Raw genomic sequence first — 6,650 nt, forward strand, 5'->3', positions numbered from 1 at the left:
GGGTTCGATTTTTCTTGGCTTGAATCGACCATTGAAGGCTGGCTTTTTGGAGCTGAGAATTGGCAGCAACAGGGGAGATCATTGGGCGAACTTCAGAGGAGATCGGCATCATCCTTCAAGGAAGATCATCTTTAACGTTCGGCAACAGAGAGCTGTGATCCTTGGCTATTAACCGACTTTCGGTTCAAATCAACTCTTTTTCAAGAGTTAAAACTCGTTCAGAGTTATCAACTCGTCCAGAGTTCTGAAACTTGCCACGCAAGTTCTCCACAACGTCAAATCGTGAGGAGAAGACATCGTTCCAGTGAATCAAGACGTGCGGATCGTCAACGGAGAGCAAACTTGACGCAAGGATTCGAGGGAGGCACTCCATCGCCACCGTGAAGAACCCAGTTTTAAACAAAGAGGAAGAACCAAATTCATTCTCCTCTCTTTTGTAATCAAGTTGTAATCGGAATCAAAGAAATACAAATCAAATTTTCTTTATTCTCTTCTTTGCAATTTTTACCACAAACAGTTTGTATGACTTCGGTAAGGAAGATAATAGGAGTAGCGTCTGCTCTTCTTATTTAATCTCCTTATCAAGATTCATAAGTTGGCAAACTAGCTGATTAAAGACATTGTTGTGGTCTTGAATTGCAGTACCTTCTTCCATCTTCAATGAATAAAGCTCCATCCTCATATACAATTGGTTGGTCATCGGCTTTGACGCATAAATCCCCTCGAGCCTTTCCCACAACCCTCTTGATGTAGTCTCTTGCATAACATTGTACTTGATCTCGGGGGCGAGTGCCAAACGAATTGTGCTAACCGTCCTCTTTTGCATAGAACTCTATTCAACATCCTTCAATCCTTTAGGTTTCTTATCCTCTAAAGCTTGATCAACACCTTGCTACACAAGAATATCTTGAACTGTGCACTGCCATACTTCAAAATTTATCTTTCCATTGAATAGCAAAATATCAAACTTCGGACCTGAAGAAGTCATCATCCTCTAACCGCAATCAAAATTCAAATCAGTCACTGTAGAGATTGAATTTGATAAAATCGACGTCAAAAACGAACTCAGCATGGTTTACAAAAAAAATCCTAGGAACGACTCCAGGATCACTAAAATCCGCCACCAAATCCTCGATCAAAAGACAAATCAACCTCAACTATCGGATCTGCGTGAATAGCACCCGCTATAGTATTCCTGCTACAGTGCCATCGCTACAGTAACTCTTTTTTTCAATGTCGATCACCGCGCTTCGACCACTGACGCTTTCATGAATCACGCACCGATCAAACCTCTACGAACCATCGAATCCCGCTCTGATACCGCTTGTAGGGAATTTTTAGATCTCGTAAAAACCCCGAAAAAATCACTATTTTTTTAACACAGCAAATAAAATCATACAAGATTTAACATGAAAAACCCTCAACAGGAAAAAACCATAGGATTAAAATCAATCCAGTATCACCTCTAAATTACAATCTTTTGTACGGACAAAGACTGCCAAACCATCTCTCTGTCTTTATCTCTACACTTCTTCTTTCTCTAACAAAACATATAAAGGGAAACCAAAACCCTATCTCTAGCCTAACTTCCTAATTAGAATAAGATTCAAACTCCTAATCATGATAGAATCCAAATTCCTAATCATGATAGATCTCTAGTCCTACCTAATTCTCATGAAGTTCTATAAAGAATTAAAAACAGTATACTAACTTGGAGTTTGAGTTGATACCCAACAAATGTTTAAGATATTTTTTGTTTTTAATTGTTAGTATTATGGTTTATGGATCCGAATTAGCAGTTCAAAATCAGAATATATTAAATACAACTTTAGTGAACATTAAGAACGAGCCCATGTGACATCTTTGACTGTCATGAAATGCCCAGGAGTAATCATTTTCACTGACTAGAATAAAATATTCCCCAAGATTTGTTGGAATATCAAATTAAAATGTTAGAATAAATAAGGTTAATAGTATGAGTTTTAGAAGTGCAAGGGTCATAAGTTTAGAAGGGGAAGAGATATAGGTTATGGAAGAGTAAGAGTTACTCACTCCTTTATGATATTTTATCTTTATGATATTAAAAGAGGAGTTTAATTTGTAACTATTGGTATGCCTATACGTTTTGAAGCCTATATAAAGGGCTATTGTAATTATTGTTTCATCAAGAAAAAATTGAAGAAATAAAAGTAAGTTCTTTGTCTTCATTTGGGAGAGTTCTAAGTTCATAAACTTAAGAGTCAACAGTGGTATCAGAGCCACTTGATCCAATTTTCCTATTCTCTCTTCTTCTCATGTCTACCACAAATAATTTTGTCAATCCTCAAGTGCCCAAATTATTAAAAGATAACTATGAGAGTTGGTCAATCTAAATGAGAGTCTTTTTGGTTCTTAAGAGTTGTGGGAGCTGATCATTGATGAGTTCATGGAACCTACACCAGAAGTAGAAGCCACCTACACCGCCAAAGAGAAGAAGTCTCTCAGAGAGAAAAGAAAGAAGGATAGCAAGGTTCGTTTTCTACTCTATCAAGGGTTGGACGAGTCTACCTTTAAGAGAGTTGCTGAAGCAATAACGAGCAAGGAAGCATGGGAAATCCTTGTTACCATCTACAAAGGTGTCGAGCGGGTGAAGCGAAAACTTTGAGGGGCGATCTTAAAGCCGCTCAAATGAAAGATGAAAAAAAATCTCTGATTATTATTCACAATTAATTCTAATTGTGAATAAAATGAGGAAAAATGGAGAGAAGATAGAGGACATCCGAGTGATGGAGAAGATGTTCTGATGTCTCACATCAAAATTCGAGCACGTGGTGACGACAATTGAGGAGTCAAAGAATTTGGAGGAGATCTCAATAGAGGAGCTCTTGGGATCTCTCCAAGTTCATGAACAATAAGTGCAAAAGAAGGCTAGTTCCATAGTTTTGGAACAAGTACTAGAGTCAACATTGACTCTAAGTAATCAAGGCTCACAAGGTAGAGGTCGTGGTCTTGGTAGAGGCAGGGGACGTGGTCCCTAACAGTAAACCACTCAAAATCAAGTAGTGACCCAAAGCTTTAGATGACGAGGACGAAACAATCATGGAAGATCCACACCTAGGCGTGGAAACAACAAGAATGTTCAGTGCTATAACTATCACAAGTTTGGGCACTATGCTTCAGATTGTTGGCACAAAACTGAAGACCAAACCAATCTTGCCGAAGCAACAAATGATGTGGGTAACAACTCTATGCTTCTTATTGCTAATGATGATTCAAGTGTTGAGAATGATACATGGTACCTTGACTCGGGTGCTAGCAACCACATGTGTGGGAAGAAATAACTTTTCATGGAACTCGCAGAAGGAGTTCATGGAAGTGTGAGCCTGGGATATTCTTCAAAACTCCTGGTTGAAGGAAAAGGGAAGATTAAAATCTACCAAAAGGATGTTAAGCCTGAGTATATTTCCGATGTTTACTATATTCCTAACATGAAAAGTAATATTCTTAGCATCTGTCAATTACTCAGAAAGGGATACAAAGTATATATGGAGAACAACCATCTTTGGTTGAAAAATACAAATGGAGGCCTCATAGGAGAACAACCATCTTTGGTTGAAAAATACAAATGGAGGCCTCATAGCTTGTGTTAAGATGACAAGGAACCACATGTTTCGTTGAAAAATACAAATGGAGGCCTCATAGCTTGTGTTAAGATGACAAGGAACCACATGTTTCCCTTGCATTTAAACACGAAAGTCGACAAGTATTTTCAAGGACTCATGGAGAATGAGTCATGGAGGTGACATCTTCGCTTCGACCATCTAAACTTCAACGGCCTGAAGTTACTGTCTACAGCTGGCATGGTACGAGGTCTACCAACAATCGATCTATTGAATCATATTTGTGAAGGTTTTGTAATTGGCAAGCAACCATGACTTTTTTTTCCTAATGGAAAATCATGGAGAGCAAATGCATCATTGCAACTTGTTCACACCGACATCTGCGGACCAATCGGTCTCATCTCTTTGGGAGGTAATAGATATTTTATAACCTTCATTGATGACTTTAGTAGAAAGTTGTGGGTGTTCACTCTTAAAAAAAAATCTGCTATCTTTACTACATTCAAGCATTTTAAAGCTTTAGTTGAAGCGGAGAGCGGCCACAAGCTAAAAATTCTTCGATCTGACCGAGGTGGTGAGTACACCTCAAATCTGTTTCAAGAATATTACAGAGAGCAAGGTATAAAGAGATAGTTTACTATTGCTTACACACCACAGCAAAATAGCATTGCATAAAGAAAGAACCGGACCAACCTTGACATGACAAGAACCATGCTCAAAGAAAAGGGATTGCCAAAGCAGTTCTGGGCAGAAGTCGTAGCATACTCAGCTTATTTGCTCAACCGATATCCCACAAAGATAGTGAAGAACAAGACACCTCAAGAGGCGTGGAGTGGTTACACGCCTAGTGTGGCACACCTACGAATTTTTGGGTGTGTTGCATATGATCAAGTATCTGAAGTCAAAAGGAAGAAGCTTGACAATCACGGTGAAAAATATATTTTCATCGGATATGGCGAGGAGTCGAAGGCATATAAGCTCTATAATCCACTAACCAAAAAACTAGTTGTTAGTAGAGATGTTGTCTTCAATGAAGAAGAAGTATGGAACTGGAGCAATGAAGAGACTACCAAAGATCAACTAGTGGTGAATGAACCTGATGAGTCTCTACATGAGGAATCATCACCAGCTACGCCACCATCTCCCCCACATTCTACACCCTCTCCTGTAAGAGGTTCTCCATCTTCTGGGGAATATAGTAGTAAGGGATCTACCGTGCAACGAGGTCCCATCAAAATGAGAAGTCTCAGGGAGATCTATGAGTAGATAGAAGAAGATGGAGAGTCAAATCTCCTCTACTTATATGCTGATCATGAACCTCATACCTTCCAAGAAGCCGTAAAAGAAGATTGTTAGCGAACAACAATGGAGGAGGAGATCCACGCCATCCAAAAGAATAACACTTAGGAGTTGACAACACTTCCACAAAATCACAAGGCAATATGGGTCAAGTAGGTGTACAAGATCAAGCACACAACAAATGGTGAAGTTGATCGGTACAAGGCGAGGCTTGTAGTGAAAGGTTACAAACAAAAGTACAGCATCGACTATGAAGAAGTCTTTGCTCCGGTTGCTCGACTGGATACGGTGAGACTATTAATTTCACTTACAGCTCATCACAGATGGAATATATGTCATTTGGATGTTAAGTCAGCGTTTCTCAATGGCGTTCTTGAGGAAGAGGTGTACGTGCAACAACCAGAATGCTTTCTTGTGAAAGGACAGAAAGACAAAGTGTACCATTTGAAGAAATCCTTGTATGGCTTAAAGCAAGCACCACGGGCGTGGACCACCCAAATTGATGGCTATCTTCATCAAAACGACTTCATTAAATGTCCCTATGAACATGCCATCTACATGAAGAGGAACCATAAAGGCGAATTTCTAATAATTTATCTTTATGTTGATGATTTATTGTACACAAGAAGCAAAACCGAGATGCTTGCTGAATTCAAGGTAGCAATGTTCAATGAATTTGAGATGACGGACAATGGATTGATGTTCTATTTTCTTGGCATTGAAGTGAAGCAGCAACAAGAGGGGATTTTTATATCCCAGAAGAAGTACATGAATGAGATCTTAGAGAAGTTCAAGGTGAATGAATGTAACCCTGTGAACACCCTAGTAGCCATCAGAATGAAGCTCTCAAGAGAAGGAGATGGATGTTTCGTGGATTCAACTCTTTTTAAAAGTCTAGTTAGCAGCCTGAGATACTTGATGATCACAAAGCCCGATATTACTTATGGAGTCGGACTTGTAAGTCGCTACGTGGAGACACCGAATGAGTCTCACTGGCTAGCTGCAAAGAGGATACTAAGGTATATCAAAGGCATACTCAACCTGGGTCTCTTCTATGCATATGATGAAAATGCACAACTAGTTAGTTACTCAGATAGTGACTGGGGAGGTGACCAAGATGAGAGGAAAAACACCACATGCTATGTCTTCTATATTGGGTCAACTACATTTTCATGGACCTCAAAGAAGAAGGGAGTTGTGGCCTTATCTTCATGTGAAGCAGAGTATGTGGCGGCTGCATCTACAGTATGTGAAGCAATTTGGTTGCGAAACATATTAAAGGAGTCAGATCATCCACAAGAAGACTCGACCGTAATTTTTATGGACAACAAATCAGCCATACAGCTTGCAAAGAACCCGGTACATCATGGGAGGAGCAAACACATAGATACACAGTTTTATTTTCTCAGAGACCATGTAAAGCAGAAAAACCGTTGAACTGAAGCATTGTCACACCACTGAACAAGTAGTAGATATATTCACCAAGCCATTATTAGGTGAAACTTTCATGAGGCCAAGAGACATGCTTGGCAGAAAGACATTTTGATTTGAAGGGGCGTGTTGGAATATCAAATTAAAATGTTAAAATAAATAAGTTTAATAGAATGAGTTTTAAAAGTGCAAGGGTCATAAGTTTAGAAGGGGAAGAGACATAGGTTATGGAAGAATAAGAGTTACTCACTCCTTTATGATATTTTATCTTTATGACATTAAAAGAGGAGTTTAATTTGTGACAATTGGTATGCCTATACG

This window comes from Asparagus officinalis, chromosome 6, assembly GCF_001876935.1.
Source record: "Asparagus officinalis chromosome 6, Aspof.V1, whole genome shotgun sequence".
Classification (NCBI taxonomy): domain Eukaryota; kingdom Viridiplantae; phylum Streptophyta; class Magnoliopsida; order Asparagales; family Asparagaceae; genus Asparagus; species Asparagus officinalis.